This window comes from Archocentrus centrarchus, chromosome 17 (assembly GCF_007364275.1).
Source record: "Archocentrus centrarchus isolate MPI-CPG fArcCen1 chromosome 17, fArcCen1, whole genome shotgun sequence".
NCBI lineage: Eukaryota > Metazoa > Chordata > Actinopteri > Cichliformes > Cichlidae > Archocentrus > Archocentrus centrarchus.
Genome location: NC_044362.1, coordinates 8,441,017 through 8,465,181, shown reverse-complemented (window position 1 = coordinate 8,465,181; position 24,165 = coordinate 8,441,017).

Below are 24,165 nucleotides of genomic sequence, written 5' to 3'. Positions count from 1 at the left end.
ACGCTGCAGGTTAAAGGTCATCTTCATCTACTCTCACTTTCTCTGCAGTAAGTTTCTTCTCTCTGGGGTATTTTTGTAGTGTCTTCTCCTCACACACCGCACTTCAATCAGCAGCCCATCGGTCTGGGTGTTTATAAGACACTCTGCAGTCCCCATGTCCCAGCCCCCTTTCACCAGCAGCATCCTTTGAGGACATGGGTAATTGTGCTGATTACCTGTCATACTATATTTATTGCTGTCACACATTTATGGATGGGCGCCCCTGATCCAAGAGAGCCAGATGTGGGCTGTGTCATTATCTCTGTATCCCTGTTTATAGCACCTTCTCTCCAATCTTCAGTTAACCCTGTTCCCTCACCACCCCACCGTTACCCCCAAACCACCCCTTCTTATCTCACCCCCTGACATTGCTCTCCATTTTACCGTTTTTTTTTTCCCCCTTTTTTTCAATCACCCACACACTCTCTCCATCTGTCCTTGTCATCCTCCCCACACTTCCACTGGCCTTTTACACCCCGAACATCGTTGACTCCTTTAGTAGCTCGTCTCCCATCGTCACAGCCAGAGGGGTTTCACTAAAGTCACTGATCTCGCCTCAAATTAAACCTAACATTGGGGGGCTGGGGGATGTTAGCTTTGGTTGACTTTGTAAAACTTTTGATAAATTAAAGAGCTAGCCAGAGCCTTTTAAAGCTGACATCATTTAGAATGCCATTGAACCATGTGAGCTGCGACTGGGACACGCGGCATTAGGGAGCCTTTTAAATGTGCCTTGAGGATCTTCGTGAACACTGCATGTTTGGCTGTCATTTCTACATTAGATTGGAAGCCGTTGTAGATTGATGGTCACAAGTTGGGGGTTGGCAGTCAAAACAGTGTCATTGTGAGCCTTAAATTATATCTTGTAATTTAATATTATAGGCCCTCTGGGAGCATACAATCCACATTAACAATGATGTATAACAGAGGCAACTGCAACAGATCTCATTACATTTTTTTTCTGGAATAGCATCATCTCTAATGGTCTTGTTTAGAAAGATCTCTGGATACAGTGAAGGATCGTGCCTTAGATGAAGGCCAAAATAACTTTTTTCCCCTCATTCAACTTAATGTGATCAGTAGTTTACTTAATGTGCACATTCTGGCAATGATGAAAGATAATAGACATGTTTTGAGATTTTTGAGGGTGGTCGGATTACTGTGAAATAGATGGGGCTCAGTTGGAACATTGAGGATTCGGCAGCCTTTGTGGTTATTACCTAATGTTGCAATCAAGTCTGTCAAGCTACATCCACACAGTAGTGGCCGGTTTATTTCACTATATCTTCAGGTACCATGAAATCAAATAGCACTCCAGTGATGACTATAATTAATTCATTACACAATTCTGCATTCATTACTCAACACTTGAGATCTTTGGGATTTTAACTAATAAATAGACACATATTTTAGGATATAATAATGATGCACAAATTGGGCTAAGTTGTGTTGAGGTTCCAGCAGGTTAAACAGGGTGTTCTAGGCGTCCTTCTCCCCAGCAATGTTTTCCACTTCCTTTTGAGATTCTAAGATGACCTCAGGCCAGACAAGAAAATATAATTTCTCCAGTGAGATCTGCATCTACTCTGGGGCCACTGCCTCTAGCTGGTCATGCCCAGATATCCTTGAAGGAAGGTGCACCCTGATCAGATGCCTGAATCACCTCAGATGTCACCTTTCAGGACAGTAAGAAACTAGGGGACCAAGGAGATAATACTACTACTACTCCTAATAAGAATAATAATATCAATATTATTCCAGTTCCAATTTGGACAGCCGTCATCGCCTCTGTGTAACACAAATGCCCTTCAAATGCGGCCTATGAAGGATGCAGCCCCTGAATTTGGACACACCTCATGACTGTCAATATAATGTACTTGTGTTCTTGTGGACTTGTGAAACGTCATCAGTTGCAACCCCATTATATCAGGAAATCATCGGGTGGTGACTTGTGTGTCCTTGGTCCAGCCAAGACTGCCAGAATGTATTTTGTACAAAAAAATTTAAAGTTGCAATTGTGAAGGAGAGCGGCCAAAACTGTAGGTAAAAATTACAATTTTTTTTTTAGCTTTTATTTCATCATACTAGAGTGCTGTCAGTATTCTTAACCGAATCTTCCACTTGTCCATTCCCTGATGTAGAAATGTGTCACACTTGTTTAAACATCTTATATGGAATCAAAACTGACGTAATATTTTAATTCAGGAAGGCAAGTGAGAGCTTTTTCACTGCAGAAACATGTGGACCAGCATGATGCCACTGTTCATGGATGTCTGGAAGACTGATGTTGAGTCATGTCCAGAAATAATCAGATTATGTATTTTTAATATTTTTTTTGAGTTATAAACACCAACTGTCAGAAGTGTCAGAAGTCTACCACAATAAAAATAAAATCTTTGTAACATCTGACCTCAAAGTTCTAACTAGCTCTAGGTGTCGTCCCGCTGTTAGCTATCAGAATGGAGCAGCACGACCATTAGCACCAGCAAGCGGTCATTCGGTCGAGGAGACACCTCCACCCACCCTGGCTAACTGATAATAGTGACTGTTGAAGCTTGTTAGACACTATGAAACAAATCATACATACTGGATGTTAGAAGATAACAAATAAAAGGTGACGAATAAGACTAAAGACAGGTGTCCTTTTATGTACAGATAGGATTAATATAATCGTGGTCTAATATTATAGTTTATACAGTATGTTACCAAAATGCTTAAAGTCTGTTTATTGAATTATTATTACTGAATGTTTATTTCATTATAGTAGTGTATCATTCTTTACCACCTACTAAGATCATTCTAATGTAAATAAACCAGTGTTTACTGTAACTTTTCTAAATTATTTCATGTTGATGGTCCTTTTATAGCCAAGCATTTTACCAAAGCACTTGTTACTGAGGAACACCCCATCAGCCACACCATAGCTGTGTCCAAATCCAGGGGCTGCATCCTTCAATGAATTAAGCAATATCTTGTTAAATCGAGCAGATATTTGAGGTTTACATATTTACATTCTCACCTGAAAACATCTTAAGAGTTTATTTTGTGTCATAGAAAAAGTTATATTTCCAATCTTTTGGAAATATGACTACCTTACCTTTCCGGAGAGCTGGAAGGGTAAAACATCATGGATGGACAAACGGATGGACAAACGGACAGACGGATGATATGACAACAATATCCTCCCGCTTTATTTGGCATGAGAGGATAAAAAAGCTGCTGATCTCTCAGCTTGACAAGCTCCAGCCATTGTTAACGGGACACAGACACGCCTATGAAATGGAGATACACTACAGTTTCCAATGGGTTTAAAGGCAAACTTGATTCCAGTGACAATAGCCTAGTGTGGACACAAGATGGCAGTGATGTAAAGGATGGATGAAAATACAGTAGGTGAGATGTTTTACTTCTTTACTACTTCTACTACTGCTGGCTTTGCGTGTTCTGATTGAACTCCTATCTTAGAGAACTGAGAACTCTGCAACCTCATTCATCTGTCCTCCTACTGAGGCAATCCTACAGTTTGACACAAGTGCTGCAGGATGGAAGTGATCACAAGGTGCTACATGGACCCAATCACTTGATGTTGTCACAGATGACTTAAAGAAACTTGGTGTGGATCTTAACGGTCCTCGCCCAGGATTGTCTCCTCTGGAAACTCCTAGTGTTTCAAGTCAGCACTACACCTATACTGCAAGATGAGAACTCAATTAAATAGGCAACAAGTGGCGCACAGACTTGTGATTTCATTGTATAAATTTATATGCTCCCGAGTGCCCATAAAATCACTTTTTGCACATTTATCAATAATTTTTTGCCCATTTATGTTTACTATTTACTTACTGTTATATCCAGGCATTGTAATTATGTCACACTGCAGTGCTGTACATTGTCATGTGTGCCCAAATTTCCCAACAATACCCGGCATATAACCCATTCTCACCCCAAAAACACTATTTTACTTCACCAATTCCTGTGATCCACGCAGTGTCATAAAAGATTTGTCTTTTACCAACAGAAACTTTGTTTCATAAATTATTCAAATCACAGCTCATTGTCTCTATAGCAGTTAAAGCACCTAAAAATGACAACAAACAATCTCAGATTTGGAATTGCCTTTTTGCAAGTGCCTGTATGCATCTTTTATTTGTTTTCATTTGTTTGCCAGACTAATCTATGCTTTCCAGCCTGGGGACACTTGATTTGTCTGTCTAAACATTGATGCTTCATCTTTTAAATTACTTACAAAAAGAATGCATTAAAAAAAAGAAAAACATCCAGTTGATTTTTTAAAGAGCTGATTTTTTTTTTTGCCTCAAATCAGAATTGTATAAAATCATTATTTTATGTAACAAGGCATACATATCCTATCAAAAATAGCTTATATGGAATTCATAGAGGTAAGATTTATTTGCAGAGGGATCTCTGTATAATAAGTTAGATCTTCAATAAGATCTCTGAAGCAATTTAGAGGTTTTTTTTTTCACCTGATATGAACCTGATTATATATAAATTTGCCAAAGTCCTCACTGTGTATTATAAATATAGATAAATAGCAGTGATATTATATTTGCTTCAACTTCTGCTCTGCCCTTGGGCAGATCTCGCTGAAAAAAACTAACTTTTTCCTGATAATTAAAGAATATATAAAAGTCATTTCGCCAAAGCATGATTGGAGCTTCTACCTGTGACAGGAGAGTTCTTTCTCATTCAAAATGAACTGATATCATCCACGAGAGATGTGTTTGACAGATTATAGGCCAAAAAGTCCTTTACACCAGCTTAAAAACAGGAAATAATTTTGTGGCACGACACCAGCAAAAAGGTGAGAGAGAGATGCTGGTGTCGCTGTCACACTAAAGCTCAGTCAGCTCCAGCTGCAGGTGAGGTGGAGCGTCATCAGATTCAAACAGCAACATGTCATTTTCAATAGGGGCAAAATCCAAAAACACTTGCTGAGCTCACCAGCGAGAGATGGGCTGACTGCTACATACCACTTCGTTTGCACACCTGTATTGGCAACCATGACCTCCCACAGAGCTGGGAAGCCTGTGGTGCAGGGCTCTATTTGTGACAAGCGTCTCAGGAAAAGTTGCAGTTTTGTTTGCACTAAGGTCCAGGGGGATGTGGCACGTCCCCTTGGTGCCTAAGTAAAGTCCAGAGCTCTCTTTGTACACAGATCAGGGCATCGGTGGAGGATTTCACCTTTCTGGGCTATCTCAAAAAGCTGATCAAGTCATCGGAAAAAGTCCCTAAATTTCTCAGTAGTCCCTTTTTGGTAAAAAACCCAAAAGTCGCTAGGGTTCCTCAAAGTTGCTAAGTTGGCCAAACTGTGTCACTTATGACCCCCACCCAAGGCGCATGGCATCACACAGCATGGGCTGCAATTGGTTAATCCTTCAATCGTCTTCTTTTTGAGGTTTTGAAGTAGTTGGCAGACATCTGTTACACAACACTGCCTCCATGAGTGAAAAAGAGGAATTGCATGCTGAGTTGTATTCATTGCTTGCCAAAAGCAACACGTGTGGACCAAATAAAATCCAAGCCCGGGCCATATTTGGCCCGCAGGCCTTAGTTTGGACACCCCTGATCTATACAGATATATAGATACAGTGGGTGGTTGTTGTGCTGAAAGGTGAAACTCCTCTTCATCTTCAGCTTTCTAGCAGATGTCTGAAGATTTTGTGTCCAATTTGACAAGTATTTGGAATTTTTCATAATTCCCTCCACCTTAACTACAGTCCCAGTTTAAGCTGAAGAAAACAGCCCCAAAGTGTGATGATGCCACCACCGTGCTTCACTGTAATACCCACAGTGCAGTGCTGTTATGTGCCTAAACAGACTTTTTTGAATTATCGAAGAATATGGGAGATGTGGTACACAACCAGTTCCTGCCAGAAATTCCTGCAGGTCCTTTAATGTTGCTGTAGGCCTCGTGGCAGCCTCCCTGACCAGTTTTTTTTTCTTGTGTTTTCATCAGTTTTGGAAGGGCATCCAGTTTGATAATGTTGCTTTTGTGCCATATCTTCTCCACTTGTTGTTGACTCTTTATTGTGGTCCATGGTATATATAATGCCTTGGAAATCCTTTTGTACTGTTCTCCTGATTGATATTGTTAACAGTGAGATCACTTTGATGATTTGTAAGCTCACTGCAGACCACTGAGATTGCTGTAAGACTTAACTAAGTAAATGCCACGAATGTCCTACTACAACATCTCATCTTTATTAGATTTTAGCGTCACTTTAACTGATGGCAGGTGTGTACTGCCTACAGTTTAACACAAATTCAAATGTGGTTGTTAAGTCTGAACACAGCTGCATCCACAGTTATGAAATTGTGTGCACACTTGTACCAGCTTATTGCAAGTTTTAATTTAATTAAATGTAATTAATTTTTGTTTTTCATTTGAAATGTATAGGTTATAGGTTAAAGCTGGAAAAACTTCTGAATTTAAATATCTTGGTCTCATTCTTTTTTACATTACAGTAGCCTAGTATTGTAACAGCACTTTCAGACTTTTAATATCCACTGTATGTGTTAAACATACAGGACAAGGGAGTCTTAATATGAGAATGGAGCTGCAACTATACAGTCTCACCACAGGGGAGTGCTGTTAGACCCACTGATGTGATCAGCTCCTTGTGGGCTGCTTTGACACAAGTCCACAAAACATTATAAATTGGTGTACAACTTACATGCAAAGAGGAAATTAACATTTTAAGCACATATAAAGCACAGAACTATGTAGAAATTCCACTTAAAAATGTGTTAAAGAAACATCAAAGTTTAATTTATTAGAATGTTGCATACATTTTTAAAGACTGTTAGAAGGATGACAGGATGGCATGAAACCAGACAAAGCTGACGGGTGATGTCTGGTGATCTCAGAAGGTTCGGTGGATACGAATCGCACCCATTAGATCCTGACTCACTCTGGAGTCAACAGCAGCCATCAATGGCCCTCTTATAGAAATCGATTTTGATTAGGTTTGTGAGGTGGGCCTCAGATGACTTGATTGCCATAATAGTTTGTTTATTCTTTCTGCATTGTTTTGTTGCTATTTGAGTGGTTGTTGCAAGCTAGAAGGCGGCAATCTCTATGGTCTAGATAATACTGCTACAGTAAGTGGGGTAAGCCACATATGTGCAGTGTCAGTGCGGTGTAGGTGTATTGGACTGAACTGTTAGAGCTGTGTGGGTTAGAAATACAGTATTACAATTAATGCTGTATTCATCTGATGCAGATGGGTAGGTCTAGCTAACAAAAGTGACGATATTCCTCCTCTTCTTTTTTCAGCAGCACACGCTTTTTCTGGCATTAAGAACGGTTTATACCAATATCAAGACAGTGCAATAATAGATTTGAGGATAATTTCAGCTCTTGCTTTTTTCTTGTATAGTGTGCTGCTTGTTTCAGCAGTGCTTTTCAGCTGTGGTTACACGGGAGCTTTTCCATCATTCTAATTCATTCAGAAGATTTTGGGTCAGCTGTTTGCATAGAATGTGATTTTATATGGTCTGGTGTGCCAAAGTGCTTAATCACGACAGTGTGACATGCACAAAAGATATCAATATTTCCACTTCCTCAACTCCTGTCTTATCTCTTTGGCGTGTGTTTGAACAGATGAATCTCTATCATCTGTTCAGAGCAGTAGCTGCCAATATCATGCTGCGTTTAATTCCTAAAGAGTATTAAAAACAAACTCTCCCAGAGAACCAATTCAGCCTGGAAAAGGACAGAAGTGTACACCTTCTTGCACTTACTCTGTGTCAAAATGGGGGAATGCACAGTGGGAAAGAAAAAAGCAAAAACACAGCTAGAAATTAATCAGGTTGAATAATTTACATGGTTGATTTTTTTCTTCTAATTGGTTTATGAAAAGGGTTATTCCATCCCTCTGAAAGTGACTGAAATTTTGATTTAACTGGGTGTTTTTATTATGATTGGGGTTTTTATTTTGAGCTGTTTGGGCTTTTAAACCGATTATACTCAAAATGTAAGGCTCCATGTAAACATGATGGATGACTAGCTCTCCTGGCGTCTAATCTAATAATGGTCTAACATTAAAATACAAACCGAGTAGGGAAACACGTACCTGTGTGTGTGTGTGTGTGTGTGTGTGTGTGTGTGTGTGTGTGTGTGTGTGTGTGTGTGTGTATTTGCATACAAGTGACACTGAGTAACAAAACTGTGTGTATCCACAGAGCTGGACTTTTACTTGAGGACGACGGCTGGTTTCTGTGTGGTCAAAGAGAGGTTAGAGCACTTGAGAGCAATGTGGTTGGTGTGATTAATGATGGGCGAGATTTGGCATTTTCCTAACCTTTCAAGGGGTTGTTACAATAAAGTTGTTTGTGTTTTGTTTTTAATACTTGCTCACAACAAACTGCCCTCACCACAGGGTGCATGTCTATATGTGCCACCCAGCTCTTTACTTTACTGCAGTTTCACTGTAATGCCAGTACCATCAGTAAAGTTCTAGAATTAGAGTTTCAGATGTTAGACATGTTGCGAGGAACCACTCATCCTTCCAATATCAAGTAGAGGCCAATACATGGCTAGTAATGTAATTTCAATAAGCCTGGAGCAGACAATATTCAGCAGAAGTATGTTAATGGAAATGAAAATGTCACTATACATCGCAGCCTACAGCTGGACTTTAAATGTTAATGCTCAATAAAAATAAACAGATGGGAAATCCACACTCAGTGTGGTGCACCGTTAGATCAGATCAGTTACCCTCCCGAGCACAATGACCAGTCTGACATACTTGCATGGCAAATACGGCTTCAAATAGTTCCAGCTAATGAGGCTCCAAGGCTTTGCTTTGGGATAGGTCCAAAGACGTGCAACCTCATATTTAAAGGGGGGAGCAGGGACCACTGGTACAACAAACTTAGTGTGGCATTAGCACAAGTGAGGAAGACCCAGAAAATCAGAAAACACTTGCAGCATATGCAGCAGGACTTAATTAACCAACGGTCAATTCAGCATGAACACTTTTTATTGCTTTTGACTCCAGCTTCCTCTGTACCCGGACGATTGTGGTTCATGGTTTTGTCTTCATGTAACAAAATTACAAATTGATCACTGTAGAAGGACATGTATCTCTCTCATTATCCCCTCTCGTTACCCTTTGTTTGTAAAAGTTGAATATATTTGTTGAGAAAAAAATGAATTGTTTAGGTAGAATATAGCTCTGAAAAGGCAGGCAGTGAGCATTGGCGAGCCAGGAGACTGTGTATTCTGCATTTGTGATACACTGCAATAATGATGCACTTAGACTTTCTGATCATTTGACAAAACAACAGATTATATGTCTCTGAAGCTGTTCTATCAGCAGTCTTATTCAGACTGGGGTGGATCAGCATCTAGTCCTGATGCTAAATTACAGACTTGGCTGACAATTGTCTGATGTAGCCATTTTGATTGCGAGCAACACTCAACAGAGCAACAAAACACTTATCACAGTGTGGAGCTACTTCTGCAGAACTCCCTGACATTAAACCTGCTAACTGGATAACATCATCATCATCATTGAATGGAAATAAGACGTCAAGGCAATGCTAAATCGAAGGAATACTTGCAAACCCTATTGTTGGAACCTATTTAGAGGAGAAAGGAGAATTGCACCTCTTCAACTGTCATGTTTGACTCTGTATGGACATATTATCAATACACTATGAGTGGTCTGCTGGTTTAAATGATTTTTTTTTTGCACTGCAGAGTAAAGAATCTTGCTGAGTAGAGTAGCAGAACTGGCATAAAACTTTATCAGACTGGCCTGATGATTTTTGTTTTGCAGGCATTAAAGTAGTCACTAGTTGTGAGATTGCATCAATTCCTTCCCTTGATAGAGGCAGGTGGGCATGATAAGATACTTCAGGGTTACTTTTTTTACTATGCTCTGTGAGTGATAGAATGACAGTCTAACATTTAAAGCTCTCGTATTGTGAAAATGTATTTTTTAAAATGAGCTCCAGTCTATATAAAAAATCCAAAGTTACTCACCCCTGCCCTTCCTTCCTCCCCACACATAGATGGCTTCCTAAATTTACAAGCCTTTCAGAATACATTTCATAAAAACCAATAACTGCTGACATACAAATTTGCACAATTCCCTTCACTCCCTGCTTTATCCCAGGTCAGCCTGAGACGAGGGTGAAGCAAAGAGTGCAGCCAAATGAGCAACCGCCTTGCTGCCCATCGCTTTTATTTCCCCGATGGATCAACTGAAGCGGTCATTAATGCTAAGATGGCTCAGCTATGAGCAAAGCACATTCCTTGCACTCCCAGCTGGAAACTTTTCTTTGTAATGTCCCTGCACCCAGTTTAATTCTAACAGACGAGAATCGTGTAGTTCAGTAACAGTGCAGCGTTAATCTGGTGCTTTGTTACCATTTTGTGTTCTTTTAAAAAACTTTCTTTCAGTAGCAGTTGCATGAAGAAATTATACTTACGTGTATTTGATTAAAAAAAAAAAAATGAAATTGTAAATTTTTAAATAGGCATTCGTCTTTGTTTGCCTTTTTGTAAAAGTCACCGGGTGCCGCTGGATTGAAATGCAGACTTTCAGGTTTAATTCAAGGCATTCCACAAAAATTTAGAAATGACAGTAATTTTATACACTGCCCCTCAATTTCAGAGGTTCATATGTAATTGCATGAAGTAAGCAGTCCCAGGCGAGGCCTGTTCCTTCATTATTACCTAAAAAATTAAGCTGAAAAAAAGGTTATTTTATCACCTGTAGTTTATTACAAGTGATGAACTAACATTTGGTACTTTTTCACTCCAACTCTCAGTATGACGTCAACAGAGATGCTGATGCAAGTGAAGGAAACTGTGCCTAAATCAGCAATATGGTACATTCCTAAAAAGAATTGATGGACTCGCCATCTTAAAAACATCAACAGGCCGGAAATACCCAGAATGCGACTTAAACGGATGATCACCGAATTCTTATCTTGCTTAAGGAACACCACTTAACAACATCCAACAAGTCAAAAACACTTTTGAGGAGCTAGCTGTATCGTTATCATGCACGGCTGCCAGTGGAACTGGGCCGGTGGTGTTTATTGATGATGTGACTGCTGATGGAAGCAGCAGGATGAATTGTGAAGTGTACAGGGCTGTACTCTCTGCTCAGATTCAGCCAAATGCTGCAAAACTGATCAGACAGAGCCTCACAGCACAAATACATAATGACCCAAATTAAACAACAAAAGCAACCCGAGAGTTTCTTTTTTGCTCTGAGTTTCCCAAAGTAAAAAAAAACAAAACAAAAACAAAACAAGAATTTTTCTTCATATATTAAAACAATCTTTGTATTTAAAATCATCTTAGTTTGTACGGTCACTTTTTAGCCTCTGAAAATGGGGACTATGTAAAAATATTCCTGAAAGTTATTGCAATAAACCACTTGAGTTAAATCTAAAAGTCTGCACTTCAATCACTTCTTTGATGTGATTGAAGTGCAGACTTTGTCTGATTTAGACTTTGTTTGATTTAAAATCCACTGAGCTGGTGTGCAGTGGCAAAATGATAAAAACTGAATCCTTTTTATGTTCAAATGTTTCACTTGATCAGTAAAATAAAATGCAGCATTACAAATCAAATGACTTCAGCTATAAACTAATCTGTAATCAAAACAAATACAACAACCTAAAATGAGTATACATTTAAATACAGATCAACAAAAACAGAATTAAAAATTGCTCTTTAAATGTAGTAAAAATATCTTATGACAATAAATGGCTTATTATATCAATGTGTAGTGGACAATGCAGTGCAATAAAGTGACTTATTGTCTATTAGGTGCTGTGAGAGTGCAAAATTGAAATAAAACTGTTAACAGAAAATCCTCTGCTGGACAGATGTGTTACACTGCAGAGTTATTGCCTGAGGTATGAAAGATATCCCGTCCTTGTGGCAGTGGAGATCAATAAGTCTGTTAGAGTGTGCGCCTCGCTGACTGCCCAGTGTTTTTTTTTATATTAATAAAAAGAGTTTCTCCATCAAGGACGAACCTCTGCCTGCTGCCTCCCAAATGTTCTGTGATCTGACAACATGAACTGCATATTATAAGGTCCCAAGAATAAAAACCAAATGCAGATTCAACACTTAAATTTGACATTAAATAATAAATAATCAGGACACAACTGACCACTAAAATACTTATCATTTAACTGTCCAGTTACCTTCATTGTCAAAGCTCTTTTAATCACTTGATGGCTTCATTCGAAATCTATTATGGTGGTGTTTTAAACTGTATGTAAAAATGAAAAATAATAATTAGACATTTTGTAGGCAGCTAACAGGACACAAGTCAATCCACATGGGCTCCCATGTTAAGATGTCTAGCTTTATAGGAATTTTTATAATGCACACATTATCACGTGATGCTTGTACTCTTAAAGATGGCTGAATGCACTAAATTAAGTATTGATCTCCCCTGAGCCTGGAGCCCAACAAATACATATATGTGAACAATTAAAGGTTGATGGCAGCATGTGCTACTGTCACGGTGCGTGACCGGGCTGTATGGCTGTGTATGGAGGTGAGGACCTAAGAGCAGGACGCAGGAGACGGCCGGTAAGAGTGATGAGAAGTGAATTTTTATTTAGGTAGGAGTGCAGTGGCAACAGAAACCAAAAGATGAGGCAAACAGAAGAAATAACCTCAACTGGGAACAAACTAGAAATATTATGGAAACAGGGAGGCAGAGAGCAGACACAGCCGTAAAACAACAACAACAACGATCCAACAAAAGACAGTGGGAAGACTGAGACTATAAATACCCAAGGTAGTTAGGGAATGGGTGACAGGTGAGGGCACAGCTGAAACTAACTACACAAACGAGAAGGGGAAGTAAAACTAAACACAGAGCACAAGGGACAAGAACTGACAAAATAAAACAGGAAACAGCTAGGCGAAGACAGAAATGCAGACTTAACACTACACAGGAAGTAAACCACACCACAATACAAACAAACACAGGGGTACCACAAAGGGAACACTATGAATAACTAAAAAATAAGGACCACAAAACAACTAAGAAACACCATAACACCAAATCATGAGAAGGAAAACACAAAATGCTGGCCATAAGGGCCAGGATCATGACAGCTATTAAGATTAGCCTTCTTTTCCATTTCCCCTCATTTAGCTGCTCCCTCACTGCTGTCCACTACATCGCTTTCCTGGCTGAACTGAGCTGAAGCTGTGGAGGCCAGCTGCTTGGAAACCACCAAACCAAGTCTGTTTTAATTTGGTCTTGATTTCATGTGATGAACACACAAAACTGGATCAAGGGTTCAAGGTTAAACCCCCGACTGGATGCGGTTCTAAATCTACAGTACGGCACGAGAGGGTGCAGAGAACACAATGTATAAAAAAATTGGCTTTGTGGCTCAACTGCAGCCCTCATTCAAGATCCTATCTTCTTGTGCCTCAGATGTTGGCTCCTGCAGCTTCATGTGTGCATTTGAAAGAAGCCACAATAACAACAAATGGAAATCGGAAACCATAATAGATGCCTTCAAGATGTGGACTGCAGCATCTACCCTTACAGTTTGGTGTAATATAGTGGCAGCCACACCGACTTACAAACTGACAACAACCTGATAAAATCTATGGTTAAGTCAGATAAGATAAGATAAGATAAGATAGTGTTTATTTGTCACATGCACAGTTATACACAGTACAATGCACAGTGAAATGTATTTTGTACCTGCAACCTTATATACACACACATATAAATAAGAAGAATAAAAATTAAAAAAAAGTAATTCACACTATACACTATACTCTATATACTATACACTATACACACTTTTTAAATTATAATATTTACACTGTGCAATAATGGTCCAGTTAGGGCTCAGAGTTGAGCAGACGGATGGCTTGTGGGTAAAAACTCTTCTTCAGCCTTTCAGTCTTAGTCCTCAGGCAGCGGTAACGCCGGCCTGATGGGAGCAGGGAGAAGAGAGAGTGTCCGGGGTGGCTGGGCTGTTTTAGGATCTTCATGGCCCTCAGCCTGCACTGCTTGGTGTAAATGTCCTGCAGGTTGGGGAGGGTGGTTCTGATGGTCCGTTCAGCTGAACGAACCACCCTTTTTAGGGCCATGAAGTCCTGCTTGGTGCAGTTTCCCATCCAGGTGGTGATGCTCCCACGCATGATGCTCTCGATGGTGCAGGTGTAAAAGTTCCTGAGCACCTTGAGTGGGAGCTTGAAGTCTCTCAGCCGCCTGAGGAGGTAGAGACGCTGTCTGGCCTTCTTCACAGTGATGTTTATGTGATGAGTCCAGGACAGGTCCTGTGAGATGGTCACTCCCAGGTATTTGAAGGTGTCCACTCTTTCCACCTCAGCACCACTGATGACAAGTGGATGGTAGTCCCTCTGCTGCTTCCTGCTGAAGTCCACGATCAGTTCCTTTGTTTTGCTGACGTTGAGCAGGAGGTGGTTCTCCTGGCACCAGTTCTCCAGGCGGGAGACCTCTCTCCTGTAGGCTGTCTCCTCATTGTGAGAGATTAATCCCACAACAGCAGTGTCATCAGCAAACTTGATGATGACGTTGGACTCTGACGTGGCCTCGCAGTCATGGGTGTACAGTGAGTACAGCAGAGGGCTGAGCACACAGCCTTGGGTGGATCCAGTGTTGAGGGTGAGGGAGGATGAGGTGAGGTGACCCACTCGTACCACCTGTGGTCTGCTGGTCAGGAAGCTGTAAACCCACCTGCACAGGGATGGGCCCAGGCCCAGGTCCAGCAGCTTAGAGACCAGCATGGAGGGAACTATGGTGTTGAATGCTGAGCTGTAATCTACAAACAGCACTCTCACATAGTTCCCCTTACCAGTGTCTATGTGTGAAAGGGTCTTGTGGAGGAGGAAGGATATGGCGTCATCTGTGGATCTGTCTGGCCGGTATGCAAACTGTAGTGGGTCGAGGGTGGTGGGCAGTGAGGAGGTGATGAATGTCTTGATGAGTCTCTCAAAACACTTCATCACCACAGAGGTGAGTGCTATGGGCCTGAAGTCATTGGGGCGGCTGGGGTGTGGTTTCTTTGGGACAGGGACTATGATGGACTTTTTAAAGCAGGTGGGAATCACACACAGTTTCAGTGAGAGGTTGAATATCAGTGTAAACACAGGTGCCAGCTGGTCAGCGCAGGTCTTAAGGACACGTCCACTAATACCGTCTGGTCCAGCCGCTTTCCTGGTGTTTACACGTCTAAACGCCCTCCTCACGTCGCGCTCCGTCACAGTGAGTGTCTCCGCCCCTCCGGCCGGGAGCGCAGCGGGCTGTCGGCTTCCCGACTCAAAGCGCGCAAAGAAGATGTTGAGTTCATCAGCCAGAGAAGCGTCGGCACTCACCGGGTGTGTGTGTGGTGCTTTGTAGTCCGTGATGGTGCGTAGTCCCTGCCACAGTCCCCTGGAGTCAGACTGTTGTAGTTGCTGTTCCAGTCTGCGGCCGTAGCGATGTTTTGCCTCTTTCACCGCTCTGCGGACGTTGTATGATGCAACCTTGTAGTCCTCCATGTTCCCAGAGGCGAGGCCGGAGTTGTAGGCAACGGTGCGGGACCTCAGGGCGTCGCGGACAGATTTATCCACCCACGGCTTCTGGTTGGGAAAAGTCCTGATGGTCCTCCTAAGTGAAGTGTCTTCAACAACTTTCCCAATAAATCCCACAACAGTTTCCGTAAACTCCTCGATGTCTCCGCCCGCGCTGCTGTGAAACATGTCCCAGTCGGTTGAATCCAACGCACCCTGCAGAGCGGCCTCTGTTTGATCAGACCACCGTGTCACTTCTCTCACAGCAGGGGGTTCCTGCCTGAGCCGTTGTTTGTATTTCGGCATGAGAAAGACAGAGGTGTGGTCAGACTTCCCAAAAGGCGGAAGAGGCTTTGCTTTGTAGCCATCTTTGAATGGAGAGTAGCAGTGGTCTAGGGTCCTCTCTCCTCTGGTGGGGCAGTCGATGTGTTGAATCAATTCCGGTATCAGCTTTTTCAAGTTTGCACTGTTAAAGTCCCCGGCTACGATGAGAGCCGCATCACGCTGGTTAGCCTGATAGGTGGAAATCGCCTCATGTAGCTCGGATAGTGCAGTGTTTGTGTCCGCCTGAGGTGGAATATAGACGGCGCTGAAGATGACCGAAGTGAACTCGCGGGGCAGGTAGTGGGGGCGGCATTTCAGGGTTAGGAGCTCCAGGTTAGGTGAACATGATTGTTTCAGAAGGACAACATTCCTACTGTCACACCAGTTGTTATTAATCATTAGGCACACACCTCCTCCTCTTGATTTTCCAGACTCACTCGTTCTGTCCGTGCGATGAACACTGAAGAACTCCGACGGCTGTACGGCGTGGTCCGGTATGAGGGGAGTCAGCCATGTCTCCGTGAGACAGATGATGTTGCAGTCCCTTATGTCCCTCTGAAACTGTATCCTGGCCCTGAGTTCGTCCAGCTTGTTATCCAGTGACTGGACATTAGCCAACAGGATGCTCGGCAGTGGCGTTTGGTGCGCTCTGCGCCTCAGCCTCTCTCTTACGCCGGCTCTTTTCCCTCGGGGCCTTGTCCGTGACCTGGTCCGTCCTTTGTTTGAGCTGGCCCACTGGAAACGCAGTATCTCCCGAGGCCAAGTCGGGTTGGGAGAAAAAGGTGTCAGAATACAGCCAGAGTGCTGTATTCTGATATTAAAAAGAGTCTGTCTGTCATACGTGATATGACACAGAGCAGGCGGAATTATAAAGTCCAAAATTAGAGCTAAACCTAATATATACAAACAAAGCGTAGGAGCAGGTACGACGGCTGCTGACCTCACCAGCGCCATCTTGGTCCTCTGATTGAAGTCCTCTGATTGTACAGCAGTAAATATGGAGCACGTTAAACAGCACCTTCATATCCACTCCTGAGGACACAAACAGCTCATCTCCTCAGCCTCACCGCTGCGGTCCTGAATAAATAAGAAGGACATCACAGTGTGGAAGGAATTCATCTGTCTAGCTCCCCAACATTTATTATAGTTTTTCTTCCTTTTTATAGCAAATCCTCTCTGCGGCTTCCCGTGGCAATCCCTGTTGTGCCCGGCTTGATTTCATATGGCCCATTTCTTGCCAAACATACGTTGTTCTCAGGATGGGTTTTACAATGTGAGCCAAATTGGCAGAAGTCTATTAATGCTGAAGTACTTATGCCCACAGAAAAAAGTCTGTAGTGCGAGATCTGTTGTATGCAAAAATATATTTATTACACTTTTAGTATTAATTACTAACTGCTGAAACAAGAGAATATGTATTTCGTCTTCCTGAATTGTTCTTTTGCTTGTTCATGTTCTTCCTTTTTTCTTCTTCTGCAGCGTGTTAATCTACAAATCTTTGAAGGATTCTTTCAAAAGAACACAATAGGATTTGTAGTTCATCACCACTAAAAGTGCTTATTATACATAAGTTACTGTTGTACACATTTAGCCTTTATTAAGAGGAAAGTAGAAAGAAGAAAGGAAAGCAGTGAGTGACCAAGAGGGGAAGACACACGGGAACCAGACCCAGGCCCCTGCAGCCTTTCGGGATATGGGCTGCCTGCTCGACCAACTGAGACATTTAGTCTTACTTACACAAAACCTGACTGTTTCTGCTCGCTTTTATCAAAGGCACATAATTAGAATGCACAAAACTAAAACAAACAGGGAGTATTTATGTAAAGGCTAATCTATTTAAAATATATGACATCTAATGGAGTGAAGGAGTGTTGTGAACTCTGAGTTTACAAGAATAACCGATAAATTAACAGGCCAGTACAGGATGATCAGAGAGACCAACATCTGGAATAAAGTCTCAACAATTATGCTAAGAAAGAAAAACATTTTTAAATGAGGTGATCCAGCGGCTAAGACGTACTTTGGATCAGGTAGAGGGGAGCTAGAATAGTGGAAATTTTTGACTGATATTATGGATTAGCAAGGTTACTAAGATTCTTAACAATGATCTTTATGTTGACAGCATGGTGGCCAAATGTAGTTTGTGACTTCCTAAGTAAAACAGTCTAGAGCGACCCATTTTTGTCCATATTGACATGGTTACAAATGGTAAACATCAAATTAATGCGAGAAGCTAAACAGTCACAAAAGACAGAAACGGTATGGAGGCTAATGGGAGTCAGAGGTTAATGTAGTGAATGGTTGAGTGTGTCCAAACTTTTCACTGGTACTGTATGTCATTTGTCAGAGTGAGATAGATGGGGAATCCTACTAGTGTCCATTCAGCTTTAACAAACATAATTTAAAGACTAGTACATCTGATGTAATCATTTATGTGGGATTTAAAAAACAGTTTTTTTTTCCTCTAAGAAAAAACTTTGAAAGCCCTTCCAGTTCCTTTGATACACTTTGGGCACTTTGGCAGACATCTTCAGAGAAATCTTCAATCCTTTCTGACCATGAAAAGAAAAATACCATCTGCTGCACTGTACGGTGGATTTGTTTTCTTATTTCAGGTGCAGCTCTACTCTCCAACCAGTAAAAATGGCAATCTGAAGTGAAATATCATTGGCTCTCTTGTTTAACACAGTCAAAATCTGAATGTGTCTGAATCAGAGTTGCCTCATCACATTTCTATTCCAGACTGTTTTTAAATGTAACAAAACTAACAAAAGGATCAGACAGATGTTTTTCTTCCCTGACATCATAAACGCCATCACACTCTATGAGATCATAGACTATATATACTGTGTATATGTAATATGGATGCAGCCTCTGGGTATGAAAAAATGAAACCAAGGTGAAAGTGACTTAAACCCACATTCTTTCTAATGGCCAGCAGGGGGAGACTCAGTCAGAGACCTTTATAAGAAAATGACCCTACTTCTTCATTATATCACTCACTAGTTTTACTTCTTATTAACTGACCTGATTCTCTTTATGTAAGCTATGGATCCCATCAGAGTCCAAAAGGATGATAAAGCAGAGTATGCTTTAGACAGGTTCTACCTTGTGATTTACACTTTATTTTTGCTACTTTATGAATAGAAGCTGACTGAGAAACCAACGGGGAAACTGAGTGACACGGATCTCACTTGTCACGTCACGTTTCAACACCAGGATGCCAATGCTCGAGGCTTCACAGTGGGATTTCAGTGCCTCGTGGTTGATGTCATGACGGTGGCTACGTCTGCCTTTTACATGCAGTCTATGTGTGGCACTCGTAGGCTTTAAAGGGTCAAATGTGCTGCATGCATCTGCAAAGATACACACATCCTCATGTCAAGCCACATACTTATTTTCAGTTTAACTCAATCATTTAAAGGATTTATATCTGTAGGTTCCAATGAGACTATTTTTTTCCTTCATGGGTAACGAAGTTAACTGGAGCGCTGCAAAATATATTCTCTCTCTGAGCTCTGATTTACTTTTACAGTGTAGCTGTGTGTGTGTATGTGTGTGTGTGTGTGTGTGTGTGTGTGTGTTTGTGTGTGTTTCGTGCCTCTACTTGTGCATTTAAATGTGAGCAAGCCTGCACGGCACACTGTAAGCATCATCAGTTTGCTTATTAGTCGGGTTTATTTTATTCAGCACTGTTACAGCTGACAGACCTCAAGATTGCAGGAATGTCCCAAACCTGTGCTTCAGTCTCAGGCATGCTCATCTACCCAGTTTGCTGAAGTTAATTAATTATGCCAAACTACAAGACAGGAACCTAAATGCATATAAAGCTAAAAAATATATATATTAAAAAATAAAAATCCCACTCCCTTTGTTCTGGGTGACACTGGGATCACTGCTTACACTGCTGAGAAGAAAAATAAGTGCATCTTCCACCTCATTTAATGATTGGTATAATTACATGGTGTCACCTTTGACCCCCTCTTTATTCACTTTTTTTTTTGATGGATTGCCTCGAATCACAACAGCTAATAAAAGCAATACATCTTCATTCTTTGTAAACCAGCTTTCCCCCCCCTGACAGCGAAATAAATAGGAAAGCTTGCTGCAAGCAGGATTTCATTTGCTTGGTTGCTTGAATGAGCTTACAGGCCAAAATCTGTGGTGTTGCAAACAGACAAAGAACGGAAGGGCTGATTTATTGACCCTGACGAATTCTAACCTGCCTCTTAACTAATTACGTTGGATATTTAATTACACACGAGCACATGGCTGGCTCAATAATCAATTGTTTCTCCTGGTAGATGTGGCCAAACGATTTGTGACAAGGAGCTGCAAACTACGCTTTTTAACTGGACTGGAGCAGAGACCACAGCATTTATGCTATTGTTTGCTACTGTAAGCTCCTGTTTGTGTTCTTCTCAGGGTGAGTACTGGTGTGGACAGGCAGTTTCTAATTAATGCATTATGGCTTACAGTCTGGCAGTGATAAATGGTGCTGTAGGCACTGGCTGTGGTTTCAGGATTATCGTAGTACAGTTAGAGAGTGAACTGAGCTATACTCAAGCATGCGCTCAGCCACTAAAACTCCATGCAGTCCTTGAGGCTTGTTCTAAGTCCTGTGTGATGTGCTGTGCAAACAAGCTAAGAATCCAGGTTATCTTCACGTGACCGATTGGTAGCAGATTCCTGCTCTGTCAGCCGAAGGCAATTTCATAATCCTCAGAGCTCAAAGTGTGTTATGATGCCAGAAATGACTGACCTAGGTATTGCTAACTGAGTTTTAAGTGTTTGTGAGTGGCTAAGACAATAAGAGCACTTGACAGTTAGGAGTTTAACATAAATTAGGTCAAAGGTGACTGTGTACTGCTGCCAAGAGCCCTCTTTTTGTCTGTTGCCAAAGAGTCACGATGCAAATAACCTTTCACCGACTCTTCTTTTTGGCTCATTATCCTGACTCGCCTGTCTTAGGATTTGTAACTTTAAGCAGCCCAATTAGAGAGGGCTCTTTTTTGCTGTATTTCTCATAAATTCTATTCTTCATAATGTCTTACACTGTGCCCTGGAGAAATAGAAAAGAATATCAGCAAAGAAATAAATGCCATGCAAAGGATATCCTTAGAGGAATTAGTTTAAATGCTGACATAGTATATGAAGACTTGATGACCTTTCCCAAAACACGAACATTTTTCAGAAACTGGGATGCTGCATTTACCCACATTTGGAGTGTGTGAACTCTATTTTCTTGGACTGTAACTCCCATCCCACCAAGTTTCTTCACTCTACTAGTAATTTCACTTTGCGTTCCAGGAGAAGGGTTTTTCATTTAATGTTCTTTCCTTGTTACACAGTGGTCATCCCTCTGTCTTAAAACTTGAGTGCCCAAGAGGGAGGTCCTGCAGTAAGACCATGTTCTGTCTTTGAAGTTCTTACAATTCAGTGGAAATTCATGTCATCACTGGTGACGAAAGCTGGATCTCCACGACCCAGACACCAAACAACAGTCTTCAGTGGTAGTATCCAAGCCTTGAGGTCATGCATCCTATTGTGCACCTTGAATTCCTCCCTTGTTAGTGCCACGGTTTTCCAGATTGGGCTCCATACTGAGTTGCCTTCTTCACCTAAATCAAAGCTGAAATGTTGCCATTTGGACACATTGGAACAACAATGGGCAAGTGAAACTGGTGAAAATGGAACTTCCAAGAAGTGATCTAAACATAGCCCGAATGGTGAAAATCCTGCAGTGCATGTTTTTTGCTTTTTATGGCTCAACCTTTTGATTGCACCACATATATAATTGAAAATGGATATCTTTATCTGCCCTGGCCCAACATGAAAAGGTTACTTTCACAGTATTTCACAGCCTATATATTGCATAGATAATAATGATCTAATCATAAATTAGCATTTAAATACAGGACTGAATGTTTCATCTATGACTGTATCTAGTATACATTTCGGTGCCTGCAAGATAAGCTGCACTGCATATATTTATTCTTCTGACCTTATGTTCTGACAGGCAAAGGTTTCTGTACAGCTACATACAGTATTTGCAGTGTCACATCTCTGGTAAAACATGCACATACTTAATAATGATCCCTGCGACTGAGCGCAAAGGGCAACACATATTTGGGAAACTTCTCTTTTTTCCCCAAAGGAAATAAAATAAAAGGTTGGTCTACATCGCAAAACATCAGAATAACCACAGATGGCACTAGGGTGGTCATTAGAAAATGGCCTGTCCAGAAATAATGACTGAATTTACAACACAATATAATGTGAAGGCGTCGTGAGTGTCTCACAACAATAGAATAATTCTAATGCAGTGGCTTGGGAGGCTGCTTTGTCTATTATCATAATTTCTTTGCTTAATTATGGTCTAAAAAGTACTAGCATATGCACAGTTTTATATTTTAAACCCCCGTGTTTTTCTACACCTGATATATTCAAATTTAGTGCAATCCAGCAGGTCTGCTTGTTGTACAAATGGAGCCAAACTATGGTTTGGTCTTAAAAATAATTAATCTTGTTGGTGCTTTTAATTCACAGCCAGATGTAATTTGTTCCCAAAGAGCTGGTGGCAGATTTATGCTGATGAAGCGTTTTTTTGTTTAGTCATACAAGAGCAGCTGACTGCAGCAACAGCAAAAAATGAGCTACACTTTACTTACACTGACCTATCAGGAAGTCAGATTCATCCAGTCACCGATGCTGTATACACTATGTGCTGCTCTTGTGCATTCAGATTAATCGAATCATTCATTAGTGGTGGCTTTAGCACTGTTATGTGTATCTTTTTATTTATTTTTTACATTCAGTGAGCAGTGCTACAAAAATATGAGCCGTGTGGTTGCTGTGTACAGCACGACGGATGATTTATAACCAGGTAAAGAGCGAGATGAAGCCGTGGACCAGGATTCATTCATATTGTATTTATAAGGACGATGGTATACATCAGTAATGAGGACAAAACTGTATAAGCACTGCCTTATCTATGACAAGTGGACTGACAAGAAGTGATGTGGTCCAACAATTTTCATAAAAAAGCAACAAACTCTGACTTCAGGGAAAACCTGGATAAAGAAGGATGGTACAGATTCCGAAGGGCTGGATATCAAGCCTGATCTGAAGACTTTCTCCTTCTCCTCTGTCATCGCTCTGAAAGATGCTAGATTTCCACCTTCCTTGACTGGCCAACAGAAGACATTTTTTGTCACTGTTTCCCATTCTTGTGGTCCAGCTTTCTGATGTGGTGATCCGGTTCAGTGTCCTGAATTAAAGTGAGCCAGACAGTGTGCTGAGAACCCTAGGGTTCTTCTGACACGTTGTGTAAGTAGCCAACCCCTGTGATGGATGACTCTTATTTTCTTGTCAGGCTCAGACTGCTTTTATGTTTATCTTGATATCTTGTTGATGGGCTTTCATTCATAAAGTGCAGACCGGACAGGAAGGAAGGGAGGGAGGGAGAGAAAAAAAAAAAGACAGTCAATCAACGAGAGAGAAATAGCGTTGAGAGGCAAACATGAAGCAGGTGGAGAAAGTGAAATACCTACAGTGCTTAAATTCAACTCAAAGCTGCTCACTTTTACAGCACAAGTGCCGATTGCCCTTCTCTGCGCAGAAAGATGTGAATAAGGTGCCACTGTCTTCAAAATACTCAACGACTACAACTCGGAATCTGCTCAATTTGGAAGCCACTCCGCTGAATCATTTTACCTTCATTGCTGGAATTCTCGCATCTCATTTGGGGGTATTTCACATTATGCAGTCATTACCAGTTCACATCTGGCCAGCGTACACAGTTAGAAGAGTTCTCATTTTCTTCTGTGGTATTGCTTTGGCCCTGTCAGGTTGTTAGTTACTTGATGAGCAGCACTTCACCACACCACTCAGGGGAAAATTAACCACATCACAACGATTTCCAAGGCCTAACATCGACTGACTTTTATAATATCTTGAGCATCCTCGTGAGCACTTTTAAACACTTAGTGTGCACATATGAATATGCTGGCTTACAGTAAGTGTGCTGTACTGTAAGTGTTAAGGGGAACAGTGTTTCAGAAATTTCGATAAAAATGAGCCTGGAATGGACAATTTAACATTATTGTTCAGCAATACAATAACACTTAGAAGAACCATTTTCTTCTTAACTTCAGTGCACTAAGTACATTCAGCTGATAGAGTGATGCTTTCATCCTTTTCTTCCATCACGCTGCTGTTGCTTCATTTAGTAAAGATCTAATGGTGTT